Genomic DNA, 15,831 nt, shown 5'->3' with positions numbered 1-15,831 from the left:
GTGGGGTTGGAGGGGGCTGAGTGAAGGAGCTACAGCCTTCTGAGAACAGCCCCAAGGCACAGAAGCAGTTTCCTGACCAGCCACACCAGGGAGCACCAAGCACAACTTGGAAGATCAGCAGGGAGACCTCTGCTAGAGTGAATGCAAAGCCTAGACCAGTGTGGCCATCCTTAGTGCAGTCCAGATTTCAGCAAACAGAATCAGGCCTGTAGAGCTGCCCAGCTGGGGAGCTGTTCCCTGAGCACTCAGTCCACCAAAGGTGGAAGGAGACTGTCAAGGTCTGTCCTCTGTCCCTGGGACAGAACTCTGGGGCTCTGACCGCATTCAGACCCTGGTCACAGTCTGGGGCCCCCACAGAGCAGGGACTTTCCTCATAGCCCCATGGCAGAAAGGTGAGCTTGTGTTCATTCAAAAGACCAGGAGAGCAGACAGAGCCTCCCATAAGACCTTTAAGGAACTGAGGTAGGTACTTGTGGAGGTGTGTATTCCTGCATGAAAAGATAATACTGATAATACTGATATAAACCTTCTCAAAAGCTCAGGAAGCACTCTAAAACCAGGCACAGGCTGGGGAAATGAGTAAACAGGAAAAAAAAGGAACCTGACTATAGACAATTACTTTGGTCCCATGGAGGATCAAAATACACACTCTAAAGATGAGAAAGTCCAAACTTCTGCATCTAAAGACTCCAAGAAATACAGAAGTCGGGCTCAGGCTATGACAGAGCTCAAAAAAAAACCTTTGAAAATCAAGTAAGGGAGGAAGAAGAAAAATTGGGAAGAGAAATGAAATGCAGGAAAAACAGGAAAATAAAGTCAGCAGCTTAGTTATCATCCTAATTTCCAATTATATTCTTCTCCCCTTTCCTATCCAGAGAGCTATTCTGTGTAACAATTTTTTTAACAAGTCAATTTAGATACTAATTTTTCTATCTTTACATTTCTTGGGGTATAAATCAGCTTAAGAAAAATAACATATTAAAGACCAGTTTAGGTCAAATAGATAAAACAGTTTCAAAAGTTATTGAGGAGAAGAATGCTTTAAAAAGCAGAACTGGCCAGATAGAAAAAAAGATAAGATAGCTTTCTGCGGAAAACAAGTCCTTCAGATGTAAAATGGAATGGAAGCTAATGACTTTGCAATAAATACAGACACAATAATTCAACATCAAAAGAATGAAAAACTAGAAGAAAATGTGAAATATCTCATTGAAAAAAAAAAACAACTGATCTGGAAAACAGATCCAGAAAAGATAATTTAAAAATTATTGGGCTACCTCAAAGTCTTGATCAGGGAAAGAGCCTTGACTTCATTTTTAAAGAATTTCTACAGGAAAATTGCCCTAATATCCTAGAAACAGAGGGTAAAATAGAAATTAAAAGAATCCACTGATGATCTACTGAAAGGTATCCAAAAAAAAAACAACCTCCAGGAATATTATAGCCAAGTTCCAGTACTCCCAAGTCAATGAGAAAACTATTACAAGCAGCCAGAAGGCAAACACTTCAATATCGTGGAGCTAGTCAGGACCACACAGGAGTTAGTAGCATCCGCAGTAAGGGCTTGTAGGGCTTGGAACATAATATTCTGGGAGGCAAAAGAGATTGGAATGCAACTGAGAATCAACTACTCAGCAAAGATGGACTTTCAATGAGACAAAAATTTCAAATGTTTCTGTTGAAACAACTAGAGCTGAACAGAAAGACTGATCTTCAAGTACAGGACTCAGGTGAAGCACAGAGAGAGTGGACCAGAAGGGTAAATTATCAGGGATTTAATGATGATGAACTGTGTGTATTCCTGCATGGAAAGATAATACTGATAATACTCATATAAACCTTCTCATTTAATAGAGCAGTTAGAAGGAGTTTATATAGATAAGGCACAAGAGAGAACTGAATTTGAAGGTATAATATATTGTAAAAATGGAGTCAATGGGTGAAAAGAAAATGTACTGGAAAAAAAAGGAAAGGAGAGGTAGAATAGATTAAAATATTTCATGTAAAAGAATCAAGAGGGGTGGCTAAATGGTGTAATGGATAGAGCACCAGCCCTGGAGTCAGGAATACCTGAGTTCAAAATTTGGCCTCAGACATTTAATTTAATTTAATTTTAATTTACATTTAATTTACCTAGCTGTGTGACAATGGGCAAGTCACTCTAGTGATAGAGGAGAGGGTAGATCATAGGAGAGTATAGTCAGATATAACATATTTTCTTTTCTAGTTTTCTTAAGGTGGTGGAATTGGGTGGTCTGTATAGGATCACATGGCTGGGTGATTGCTGGGTCTCTGGGGTGGCATGTAGGCTTGGGGCCTCTTGGCCCCAGGGCAGGTACTGTGTCCGCTGTGCCACTGGGCTGCCCCACAACACATTTTTGAAGAGGGACAGAATGAAAGGAGAGAGAAAATGTAATAGATGGCAGTGGGGAGGAATGGATGGAGGGAATTATAATCAGCAACAGCAACTGTGGAAAAATATGGAAATAACTTCTATGATGGGCTTATGATAAAGAATGTGATCCACTCGAGACAGAGATGATGGTATCAGAACACAGACTGAAACATATTTTTTTAGTCCTTCTTTCACTTTGTTTCTCAGGAGGTTTTACATTTTTGTGGGAGGTGGGGTATTATGTTCACTCTTACAAGAATATTTTAGTAATGTGTAAGTAAATTAATGGAAAATTTTTAAAAAGATTCTTATAACAGCATGTTTTTAATTGCAAAAACAAAAACTTAAAACTGGAAGCAAGATAAGTGTCAATAAGGGAACAGAAAATAAAAATTATCAAGAAATATTTATGAAATAATATATGGTTAAAAAAAATCTAAAGGAATAGAGCTTCCTATGATCACATAAGAATGGACATATACATAAAGGACTGCAATTAACAGTTAACAGAGTAATTGAAAAGTCCTAACATTTTACTAATTGAAATTCATTGCGCAAGGCAATTTTGGTTGTATTGATATTTAATATGATAATAAATCAAAAACAGATTTAATTAGTCTAAAAAAAGGGCAGGAGAATGAATTAACACTATCAGATAGTATCAGATATTCTTCATTTTAATTAAAAACCAAAGTAAATAAAACTTTAAACTACACATCTTCAATTATGAATTAATTTTTCCTAGTTTTGCCTTCTCTTTACCTTCCCTTGTGTATTTCTCTTCCTCTCCCTTTCCATTATTTTCAAGATCATCAGACAAGATATAGATAAGAATCACTTTCAGGATTTCTATCCAATTAGACTTTATGACTACCGTTGATGACAGGGTTCAAAGTTTTGTTGTGGTAAGTTATATTTCAGTCATCTCCCACTCTTTGTGATATCATTTAGGTTTTCTTGGCAGACATACTAGAGTGCCATTTTCTTCTCCCGCTCACTTTAAAGATGAAAAAATTGAGGCAAGGAGGGTGAAGTCACATTATCTAGTAAATGTCTGAGGCTGGATTTGAACTCAGGAAGAAGAGCCTTCCTGACTCCAGGTCTAGAGTTTTATCTACAACACAACCTAGCTGACCCAGGGTGTCAAAAGGGATACATATATATCATCTCCCCATTTTAGAAGGTGAGCAGTTTATCCCTGTTAAATCTTTTATAATTTTTGTTTGTATTTATTATTTTTTGTTTCTCTTAAACTTTTTTAACTTCAGTGTTTTCATTCAGCCCTGATCTTTTAGTTAGGATTGCTAGAAAGTCTTATTTTTCATTAAAGGTCCATTTCCTCCCAAAAGATTATATTGTTTTGCTAGATAAGATTATATTGCTTGTGGGCAGCTAGGTGGCACAGTGGATAAAGCACCAGCCCTGGAGTCAGGAGGATCTGAGTCCAAATTTTACCTCAGACACTTAGTAATTGCCTAGCTATGTGACCTTGGGCAAGTCACTTAATCCCACTGCCTTAAATAATCTTTTAAAAAAGATTATATTGCTTGCCTTCTAGAATAGCATAAAACTCTTCTGTATTTTAAAATGGTAGCCTCTAAATTATGTGTAATTTTTTACTTTCAGATTGTTTGCAATTTCTTTTAGGAGGTGACTGGTAGATTCTTTTCTATTTCCACTTTGACCTTTGGTTCTTAGAGTTCTGGACAATTTTCTTTTAAGATTCCTTGATATATTTCACCTCTTTATTTTGCTTCTAGTTTAAAAGTATTTAAGTGAATTTTACTTCATTTTTATTGACCTGTTTTTCATGTCAGTTTTTTCCATGTCAGGTTTTTGCAACGCAGTGGGGTTGCATGACTGGCCCAAGGTCACCTCACACAGCTAGGTGATTATTAAGTGCCTGAGGCTGAATTTGAATTCAGGTCTTCCTGACTCAGGGCTGGTGCTCTATTCAATGAGCCACCTAGCTGCCCTTAAGTCAGTTGTTTTTGGTATGAGCTATCTTACATTTTCTTCTAATGTTTCATTCTTTTGAGTTTCATACATTTCTTATTGTCTCCTTAATTCATTCTCATTTTGAGGAAGTATACTGCTTTGGAAAAGTTTTATACCATTCATACTAATTTGTTAATTATGTTTCTAATTCTTTCTGACACCCAGTTTTTCCTCTAAAAACTCTAAAGTTTTCTGAAATGAGAGCATAAGATTTCACTTAATTTATAAAAATATTAACTCTTTTTAATATCTTTTGCTTCATTTCTTCTATGAATTCTAACTGAATTTGTGTCGAATTTTTATTTTTCTTTTGGATCATTCTTGTCTTCTGCATTTGTGCATTCAGAGTTCCTGACACTATAATAATTTTTTTATGACAGGATCTTTTCTTACCTCATTCTTCCAGCCTACATTCTTACTTCAGATTTTTATATGTTTTGTATACTGTTATACTAAAGGTCTGGACTTAATTGTTGCTCTCTTGAGAAGGAGTGAGAATTATGTTATTTTAGATTCTCGGGGATAGCTCAGGCTGATGGACCTTCAAAATTTCAATGCTCTGGTAAAGGGCTCCATCCCTGTCTTCTAGTTCCTTACTTGAATCTGAGTATAAGCAACAGTTGACTGCTGCTGGCCTTAATGAAAGGTCAGCCAGTTGGCAACTTCTGCTAGTTCAGAGTGATAGAATTATAGATTTCTTTAAAGTCTAGGATTCTTGCCCTAGTTATTTCTTTACAGGCTTCAGATTGTTCTAGAAGCTAGTAGTCACATTCCTCTTACCAGGTCACTATATAGGTTGTAGGGCTACTTCTTGCCCTTGAGTATAGTCCCTGTGCACTGAAATGTTCAGAACCCCGCCACTCTTGGGCAGATCGTGACAGCAGAGTCTGCTGACCTGGGCTGAACAAATGACTTTGATTTTTTCCTTGAATTTCCCATTGGTATGATGTATTTTCTAGATCACTTTGTAGGAGTTTGAGGAAGCACTCCTTCCTGCTACTCTGCCTTCTTGGTTCTACTTCAGAAGTGATCTCTGCCATTTGCCAAATCATGAAAACTGCCAATGTAGAGGAGACCAAAAGAGCTTTGAAAGAGTCTCAGTAAACAAACATTTAATTTTCTAAAAACAATACCAATCTACAAATATAAAGCATTTTGAATTTTTAAAATAAATTTTATTAATGTTTTATTTTTACATTGCTTGCATTTCTACACTGTATTTCTCCTTCACCCTTTCCCAGAAATTCATCTCTTATAAGAATGAAAAAGAGAAAGGGAAAAAATGTTCTAGAAATTAATCAACATATTAGTAAAGTCTGATACTTTTGTAAAGTCTATAAGTCATTTCTTGATCCTGTAATATTTTTGAAAATCATATTTATAATCCTATCCTATAACCACTTTTACCCTGAAGTCACTGAAAGTTAAAGCATGTGTTGATTTAATTTGGGCACTCCCTTCCCATTTGAAGAATTTTCTTATCCTTTGCTACAGAAGTTGTCCCATAAACTTATTTATAGAATAATCTTTTTTATGATGATCACTTCAAGATGAAATGGTCAAGTAATCCATGAAGTTATTATCTCTTTCTACCTTTGGATACATAGGAAAACTAACCCCACCAATTTCTTTATTTGGCTTTGCAAAGAGAACTTGGGTACCTTCTTTTATTCAGGTACAACTTTTTTTAATCTTCTGATTTCACTTGTAACATTAATTATAAATCTTTTGTTTGTATCATGGAACTTTCTGGCAATCTGGTGATGCCCATGTACTCCTTTTCAGCATATTTTTTAAATGCATAATATAAAATATACAGGATCACAAAAGGAAATAAATTATGTTAGAATACAATTCTCAAAATAGAAATTTCTTAAAAGTTCATGGATTTAGGGGTGGCTAGGTGGCGCAGTGGATAAAGCACAGGCCCTGGAGTCAGGAGTACCTGGGTTCAAATCCGGTCTCAGACACTTAATAATTACCTAGCTGTGTGGCCTTGGGCAAGCCACTTAACCCCATTTGCCTTGCAAAAACCAAAAAAAAAAGTTCATGGATTTGACTCTGGGTCAAGAATCCTTGACATATCAAGAATAACAATAATAAAAGGATTAAGTTTCTTTTTTTTTCTTTTCTTTCTTTTTGTTTTAGATTTTTGCAAGGCAAATGGGGTTAAGTGGCTTGCCCAAGGCCACACAGCTAGGTAATTATTAAGTGTCTGAGACCGGATTTGAACCCAGGTACTCCTGACTCCAGGGCCTGTGCTTTATCCACTGCGCCACCTAGCCACCCCTAAATCCATGAACTTTTAAGAAACTTCTATTTTGAGAATTGTATTCTAACATAATTTATTTCCTTTTGTGATCCACCTAGCCGCCCCAGAATTAACTTTCTTAAGTAATATAAGATTAATTTATTGGATATTATATAAGGGATTCACATTTAAGGTGTAAACAAATGAATGCTCATTGAGTTTAAAAATGTGATTCCCAGTACCCTCTGACCAAAATCATAAAGGGAAACACAAATAAAGGGAAACACAAAATGGGGTGATTCATTTTGCAGTTTTCTTAGTTTTTTTTTTTATTTCCTGGATTACCATAGCCAAAAAAAAAAATCACTTTCAGACCTGACGATGAACCTATCTATCTGTATTTGGCTAGCCTGACTATATGAATCCAATTACATAAGTCTCTGCAGAAGAAAAGGCAGACATGAATAACTGAAGAAACCTAAGTTGCCTATGGATGGTTCTAGCCAATATAATAAAAATGACAATATCACGTAAATTGATTTACTTATCCAGAACAGTACCAAAAAAGCTACTGAAGAATATTTTATAGAACTAGAAAAATAATAAAAATCATAAGGAGACAGAAAAAATGACTAAACATCTCAAATACATTAATTTTAAAAAGTAGTAAGACAGAGATCGATCAGTACCAAATCCCAAACTGTTCAATAAAGTACTAATTATTAGACAGATAATAAATATTTATTAAATGCCTGTGTTCCTGGCACTGAGACACAAAGAATATAAAATCTCTGTTCGCAAGAAGCTCACAGTCTAATAGCAAAGAAAATATGCAGACAATGAAAGAAGACTGGAAAGGTGATGTCCCCAAGTTATGAAAGCAGAGGATTTTATATTTGAGCCTGGGGGTGAGAGGGAGCTACTGGAGTTTACTGAGTCAGAGAATGGCATGGTCAGAACTTTGATATGAGAAGATCTCAGCTGTAGTACTATAGAATCCTAATTTAAGTTTTTCTCTCCACATAACCTGATTAACCTCCACACCCTTGAATTAGCTTCCTGATCTAGAAGGAATAAAAAGCTGTGAGTGTCTGAGACCTAGTGCACTGCTATAAACTAATGATCTCCAGACCAGACAGAGGTCCAGGTGGAGATGTAGGGGACCATCGAGCATCCTAATTAGGCAAAGTAAAAGTTCTTTTATTAAAGTTCAGCGACTTGTGAGTGGCGTTTTGTTCCAACATCAAACCTGAACTAAGAGAGGAGCTACTCCTCCAACAAGTAGGGAAAACTTATGACGGCAGGCAGTTCCATCTGAGTAGATGAAGGCCTCCATCACGGTAGTGGTGAAGGGTTAGAGAAGAGAAAGAATTCCAGATGTTATGAAGATAAAATCAAAAGGCCTAGTAGACAGGGGGAGAGATCTAGGGGTCTGGAATGCCATTAGTCACAAGCCCGGATGACTGGGAAAAATGGGTGGAGTAATAGCAGGACGGAGGAGGGGGAGGAGGAAAAAGAGGAGGAAGGGAAATAGGTGAAAAAGGAGGAAAATGAAGAGGAGATGGGGGAAAGAAGGAGAGGAGGAGGAAGAGAAGGGAAAGAAAGTGGGGAAGAGGAGGAGGTGGAAGAGAAGAAAGAAAAAGAAGAGGTAGATGAGGAAAAAGTACAAGAGTGGAAAGGGGAAGAAGGAGGAGAAGAGGAAGAAGCCAGGGGGAGCAGGCCCTCTCCTCCCCGACTCACCCGCAATTCAGCCCCCGGGGGAGCGGGGCAGGAACCTTTCGTGTCTCCAGTCGGGGCACAAGGACCCCTTCTCAGCTTTCAGGTCCTGTCCGATCCCATTTAAGAGGATCTGTCCGGGGGCCAAAGAAATTTATCCACAGAGGTCAAGAAGGTCAGGAAAACCAAAGCTCCTCTGGATACCCAGGGGAGCTAGCAGAGGAGTCCGTAGCACCATAAGCGTCCCCTAGGCAACCGCGGCCCCTTCCGGCCCTGAGGCCCCGCCCTCGCCAGGCTTCTCCTTTCGGCTTCCTGGCAATTAGCTCTGGAGCGGCGGCGAGTACACGGTTGGGTGAGGAAGGGCTGGGACGCGCCCCCGCTCCCCCGGGGGCTGTTTGGATCCCGGGCGATAAGGAGGCAATGCGCATGCTTGGTTAGTGAAACGTGCAGAAAGCCATTCCAAATTCCAGTACAGCGCCATCTAGCTTAAAACTGGTTGATTTGAGGAGAGGAGGTACCTGGGTAATGACGGCAGCCGCCTCACAGCCTCACGGGAAATGTAGTCTTCCTTCTTCCTCCTAAGTCCTCTCGCACTTCTCTGGGAGCATCTCTCGCGACCCTGCTTTCTCCCGCTTCCCGACAACCCCGCCGTAGGCTAGACGCCTTTGCTGGGAGCCGGCCTCCGGGTTTGTATGGGCTCCCTCGGAGGGACTGACCCTGAAGAAGGGGTTGGTCACGCGCAGAGAGGCCCGGTGCTTGGCAGCTTCTGGCGGCGGGCAGCATGCAAACTTTTTTTTTTTTTTTTTTTTTTTTTTTTAGTTTTTGCGTAGCGGTGGGGTTAAGTGGCTTGCCCACACAGCTAGGCAATTATTAAATGTCTGAGGTGGGATTTGAACTCAGGTCCTCCTGACTCCGGGCTGGTGCTCTATCCACTGCGCCGCCCCAGCATGCAAACTTTTATCTTTTCATCTTCCCTTTACGCCAGATCGAGGGCGAGTCGAATCCCCTAATTTTTGCTTTAAAGGACTGAGTGTCCAAACCTTCCCGGCTTCCCTCCTTTGGGGAGATGGAAACGTGACTTCGTGAAGCTCAGGATCCCGAAGTTCTGGTGCAGAGTTAAGCATCCTAGATCAACTTTATATAAAAGTCTGTTAAGTACTTTGACGCCTCTCTAATGATGGGGGGCGCGCGGAGGGGGGAGATAAATTCCTTTAAAGATAAAGGAACCCTTTGGCAATTACTTTTTGTTCCGCCCCCTTTCGTTTCTTTCTTTGGAATATTTATTTCCCACGAATTACCGTTGCTTCCTAGTTCCAAGTCCTACTGTTTATTTTGTGCATCATATTTTTCTGTTCCCTTTGAAATCTTTACAGTTTTAGTTCACAGGTTGCCACACATCCCTTAATCACTAAATCCAACGACTTCTCCCCCACCCCCAATCTTCAACTTTCTGGGGTATTCGGTTTAAGCATGACTGATCCTTACTTTCTTTGACTTATGTGACACTGTCTCTTAACTTCATAATCCATTCTTTAGCAAGATGCCTTCCCCCCTCCCCCAAGTACTATTCTGTTATTACACTTTATACCTTTGCAATCTCCTCTGTTCTTGCAATTTATAATTTTAGAGCAGCAGTGACGGTTCAAGTCATTTGCCCAGGATCACACGCCAATATTAGACCGTGCTTGAAACCAGATCCTCCTGACTCTAAAGTCAACTTTCTATTCACTGCTGTTCATGCCTCTGTACAAATAAAGGACTATCAAATCTTTCCCCCTAAACTCTAGTTCTAAATATCCAATTTCCTGCATAAACATAGTTTAGATGATTTGCTCACCTCAAATTCAGTACGTTCAAAAACAATTCATAATTTTGCCTCCAAAACCTATTCTCTGTTAGACATCATTATTGTCACTTTAGTTTAAAATTCGTGTTTTGTCTCTTCCCTCTCTTATACCCTGTCTTCATATTCAATAATTTGTAAAGCCTTCTATTCTACCTCATATTCATCTTGTTGCCCTAGTCACACTAGCATCATCCTGATCAACTGCTCATGCTTAGATTATATAATCTGAATGGATATCCATTCCTTTAGATTTTTTTCCTTTTAAACCTTGATCTTCACATAGATATCCTTCTCAAAAAAAAATCAGTGGCTAGAATAAAATACAATCTACTTATCCTGGATTTTAAGACTTTCTGCAATCTGACTTTATTTTATTTTCTTAGACTTAGTGTACATTACTGCCCCTGAAGTTATTCTTTAGCTATACTGGACTAAAAAATTGTCATGCAAACTTGGTATGTCATTTTAAAATTTCTGTGCATTCTTTTGGAATTTCTCTTTTCTCAACAATGACTTATGCTTCAAGGGCAGCTAAGTGTATGGGTGGATAGAATAGGCCTGAAATTATGAAGGCTTGTTTTAAAATATGGCCTCAAGACACTTAACTAATTGTGTGACTGGGAAAATCACTTAACCCAATTTGCATCAGTCTCATCATCTATAAAATTAGCTGGAGAAGGAAATGACAAACCACTGAAGTGTCTTTGCCAAAAAAAAAAAACAACCAACCCAAGACTTAAATGGGTCACAAAAAGTCAGACATACCTGAACAATAAAAATCTCCCTTTAGGTTTCAGTTCAGGTACTACCTCCTTTTTTGTTTTTTCCCTGAATTCCTCTCTAGCTATTGAAAAAGTGTCCTCTCCCCAGATTTTCCTGAAGTTGTTTATCTGGGTCTTTGCCCATCTTTTCACTCCCCTTCCTTCATCCCAATAACTCCCTTTCTTATCTTTTGAATATCTATGTATATGTGATATCTTCTCTCATGTAGCATATGGACTTTTGAGATGATAACCCTAGCATGAGATTTTAAAGTTGAAGAATAAACCAGAAATTTTGAGGAAAATTTCACAGAATCAAAAAATGTAACCAAAGAATATTAATAATTAAAGACCCATATAATAGATACCATACAACACTTTAAAGTGCTTGTGTTTGTTATATTAAAAACACTAAAGTACTCTTTACATGTATTAACGCCTCTCCGATCTTTACAATTTTTTTTAAATGATTGAAAAGTGTCCCACCTACAATAAAAGAGATAGAAATAGAGCTCTAAACCAATGACACTTTGTTAAATGATCCCATGGTTCTCTCTATTGAAATGGATCTCAAATCTTCCTCACAATTTGAGATACTTCCTCCTTCTGGGCTTGATACTCAAAAATGCAAAAGAAGCATGCTGAAATAGAGAATTTAATTGGTTGAAAAATTTTGCTCTTGAGGGGGAATCAAAGATTGGGTGAAGCATGGGGCATTTCCACTGACAAAGTGGTCAGGAGAAGATCAGAAGATAGGCTACTTCTTAAGTTAGGCATGTGGAGGTGGTTCAGGCTTTACATCCTGACTAAATGGTCATAATTTGGTCATTTACTTATTCCAGAGGTACAAAAATTGGGACTTTCCATGCAGAAGAGTCACCACCGCACAGGGCTTGGTCACCAAGATAAGAAAAAACAAGGGTGGAGGGCCTCAAGCTAGCTTACTATGATTGTGCAAGTGATTTTATCATCTACTATCTTCTGTATCTTTGGAAGGGGTACCAACTCAGATGGATTTCATCTATACTTTTATTTGGTTATTTGGTTTATTTGGTTATTGAGGACTCTACTTCTTATATTCCTTGCTCCTGAAGGCAACTCCTACTCTGCTCAAAGTATAGAGCGAGGAGAAGGTATGAACATACTCCTTTTTATCCTCTCCCACTTCCATGCCATTCTTTTATAATCATTTCTCAGATATAGTCCCGTCTTTGACATAATCATTAGGAAATTAAGTATTCATCTTCACAACTGAGAAAGTTGATTTAATGAGTGAGGACCCCTACTCAAATTCTAATTAGTATTCATCTGATGTGATTCTCTCTGTATACCATAGTCTTCCATGCCCTCTCAGCTCATGCAGCTTTCAAGTATATCCTTCCCCAAATCCTCCAAATTGGGTCCACCTTGCCTACTGGGGGGAAGGGAAGGACAATTTACAAACAACACCTTCAATTCTCTAACAAGACAATTTGATTTTTCTTCTAATCACATTCCCAGTAAACTGGAGGTAGAAGGATGTGGCAAAAAAAAAATAAAGCATTGAATTTGGAGTCAGAAAATCTGTGAGAATCTTAGGCAAGGTGCTTAACACACTTTATAGGCCTCAGTTTCTCATCTGTAAATGATAGGATTGTGATAAATGAATAAATATAATAAAGTCAGTTGCTGCTCTAAATCTGTTTCCTATGCTCTTACTCTTTGCACTTATTGTAACTATTATCCTTAAAAATTTTTCTCTTCTCCTTATTTTCTAGGTCCCTCTCTCCTCACTCAGACTTTACTTTCTTCATGCTTGGTTCCCAGGACTTGCCATTTTTATGTTTCATTTCTTAATACCCTAGAATACCCATCTGATTCCTCTGTTCTTGCTACTTAATATTACTAGAGAAACTCAAACAACTGAAATTATTCTATACATTAATGAATTCATGATAAAAAATCTCAGCTTATCCTTGCTGTTGCTCAACAGTTCTTTTCTACCCTTACTGACTTCTTATCTCATCATCTAATGTTTATTCCAATCCTCCTCTTCTACCATTTCCAGTCCCCATATTTAAAGCAGACAATTTAGCCCTTTACTTCATTAAAAATATTGAAGCCATCCTACATGACATGAGAATCCTCATCCATTCCTCAAGCCTTCTTGGCTTTATCAATCTTTTCTATCCTCTTCCTGTTTATATTTCCAATTTAGACTAATCCTTTTACCTGTCCTTTGATCCCATTCCCTACAATCTCAGAACTTTGCTCCTGCAATTATCCCATCTTTCATGCATCTTCACCTTCAGTCTCACCACTGGTTCCTTTCTGCCTATAAACAGGCAAGTTTCTATCTCCTCAATCATGATAAAGGCTTCCCCATTCTACTGTTTCCTCTTCTTGCCTTATTTCACAGGCAAATTCTTGGGGAGGAACAAAGGTCAGTGTTAAATGCCTTCTCTTGCTCAGTAAGCAATTCCTTCTTAACGTCTTACAATTTGGTTTCTATCCTAATTGCTCCCCTGATTTAGGGAGGATATGGTAGATATCATCAGATTTTTGAAGGGCTGTCACTTGGAAAGAGAATAAGATTTACTCTTTATGGCTATAGGAGGCAGAACTAGAAACAACGACTAGAAGTTGTGAAGAGGTAAATTTAGCTTTATATCTGGAAGAAACTCCTAGCAATTAAGACTGTTGCCCACCTTTGTGACGCTGCTAGTAAGAGGCTGAATTGAGTGAACTCATTAGTTATGAATAATAGTAGGGTTAACACTGACTGGATATACATACTGCCTGGTACACCTGGGAGTAGAGACAAGATGAGAGGCTACCAGGCTGCATAAGGAGGTCAGAAATGGAACAGATCAAAGCTTTCATGTCCACCAGTATTGGTGTGCATGAGGAGCCATTGCACTTCTGAGCCAGCAGAGATAAGAAGACTTAGTCGCAAGCAAAACAATTCAGAAGTAGAATGGGCTTCTTAAGGAAGCAGTCGGCATCTTCTCAAGAAGTAAATGAATGATAACTTTTGGACATATTGTAAACCAATGATGTCAAACTCAAATAGAAACAGATGCATATTGATTTAGAAAACTTCAAATTTACATTATCTAATTAACTTTATGCTAATTAAGATTAACATTTAATTATATTTTTATTTCTTTTGTTAATCATTTCTCAACTACATTTTAACCTGGTACTGCCACACTAAGGAGTTCTGCAGGCTACAGTATGATGTATTTGACATCCTTCTTGTACAGAGAATTCTTTTTCAGTACTATATTCCCTCTGGAATCACTCCTGGAAATCACTTAATAAATGTTAAACAGACTAATGATTCAGCTCTCTCAATTCCTGCTCAGAATCCTAAGGGGAACCCAGAGAGTTTGAGTTTCTATTTCTATTAATCATGAACTCCTACAGGGTTACTTGCAATTGCTTATCAGCTAGTAGCCTCAATTTTCTTTTAGAGAGAAGATTTACTGAGTATAGTATGAACAGTTAGTATAAAATATTTCCTCCAGATTGGAGACTTACTTGCCATTTGATCATAAAAGGGCTCTGGGATGAGTGGCCTCAGACTTACAAAGGATATTTGGTGCATGTGATGAGATCACATATGACAAAGTGGTACTTTGAAGATCTTGGCTTTTGGAAGTTCTTTTCTCATTTTGTTGTTTAGGTATTTTCTACTAGGCTACAGGAATGAGTACCTTTGCATTAGCAATCCATAGCCAGCACTTTTATCTGTCATGGGGGTCATGCTCACTGGAGCTTTTGTCATTTTTATGTGACTATTTATAGGCACTCTATCATTTATCACTATTGCTCTGGTGAACTCTGCTACTCCCACTGAGTAACAGGTGTGGAAAGTTTGATGAATCTTTGGAACTTAGTTAGACACCTGGGACAGGAATGAGGTGGGAGATTGAGGAATTCTATTTATTTCTCTTGCAAAGCAATTTCCTCTAAAGGGCTTGACTGGAATTCTTCTGTCACTATCCAGCCTGCTGATGGAATATAAAATTCTTTTTCTTTTTAATTTTTCTTTATTTTCTTTTTAATTTTTAAATCAAACAAGCATTCCCATAAAATGATTATTGCAGGGGTGGTTAAGTGGTGTGGTGGATAAAGCACCGGCCTTGGAGTCAGGAGTACCTGGGTTCAAGTCCGGTCTCAGACACTTGGTGATTGCCTAGCTGTGTGGCCTTGGGCAAGCCACTTGGCCCCATTTGCCTTGCAAAAACCTAAAAAACAAACAAACAAGCAAAATTATTATTGCATATGAAATTGCAAATCTATACTCTCCTCCATTCATTTGACACTGTAGCTAAACAAGTTAGCATTCCAAATGAATGTGACACTATTCCATTTCTGTCTCTATTTTTGAAATCAAGTCTTCTAGTCTCTGAGGACTAGTTCTTCTCTCTCTCTCTCTCTCACTTCTTCTCTAACATATGGATTAGTATTCTGTAGTAGGGAATAAAGATGTCCTTTTGATCTAATCGAGCCCTGCTTCCCTGGACAAAACTTCCTGGTGTCTAAGCAAAATATCAGCTTTGATCTATCCCTATTCATCTGAGAGAATAGGAAGGTGAATAAACTGGAGAACAGAAAGTAGACCTAAAAGCCATGCTTAGATATATGTGGGCAAAAAATTAAACTAAGGCAACACACACACATGCACATACACACACACACACACACACACATATATATGTACATATATATGTTAAATTGTACTTAACTCTTTTCCACTTCAAATTTGTCCTTTTTCTTGAGTCTCCTATTTCTATTAATGATGTCACCATTTTCCAGTCACCTGTGTTCAGTTATTTTCAGCTCTCATACTGATTTTTTTTGGTTTCTGCAAGGCAAT

The 15,831-nt window shown here is 38.2% G+C and overlaps 1 protein-coding gene across 1 annotated transcript in view; it reads right to left on the bottom strand.

Annotated features, from left to right (window-relative positions):
- The window catches only part of ARL6 (ARF like GTPase 6), a 62,171-nt gene extending 53,387 nt beyond the window's left edge, over window positions 1-8,784 (bottom strand). The window contains exon 1 of the mRNA XM_074192303.1: window positions 8,385-8,784. The gene's annotated coding sequence lies outside the window, so the exon portion shown is untranslated. The remainder of the gene's footprint in view (window positions 1-8,384) is intronic.
- Window positions 8,785-15,831: the final 7,047 nt, after the last annotated feature.

The sequence above is a fragment of the Macrotis lagotis genome, chromosome 6 (assembly GCF_037893015.1).
Source record: "Macrotis lagotis isolate mMagLag1 chromosome 6, bilby.v1.9.chrom.fasta, whole genome shotgun sequence".
Classification (NCBI taxonomy): domain Eukaryota; kingdom Metazoa; phylum Chordata; class Mammalia; order Peramelemorphia; family Peramelidae; genus Macrotis; species Macrotis lagotis.
The sequence above is the reverse complement of the archived record's forward strand: the minus strand, read 5'-3'. Positions and strand labels throughout refer to the sequence as shown.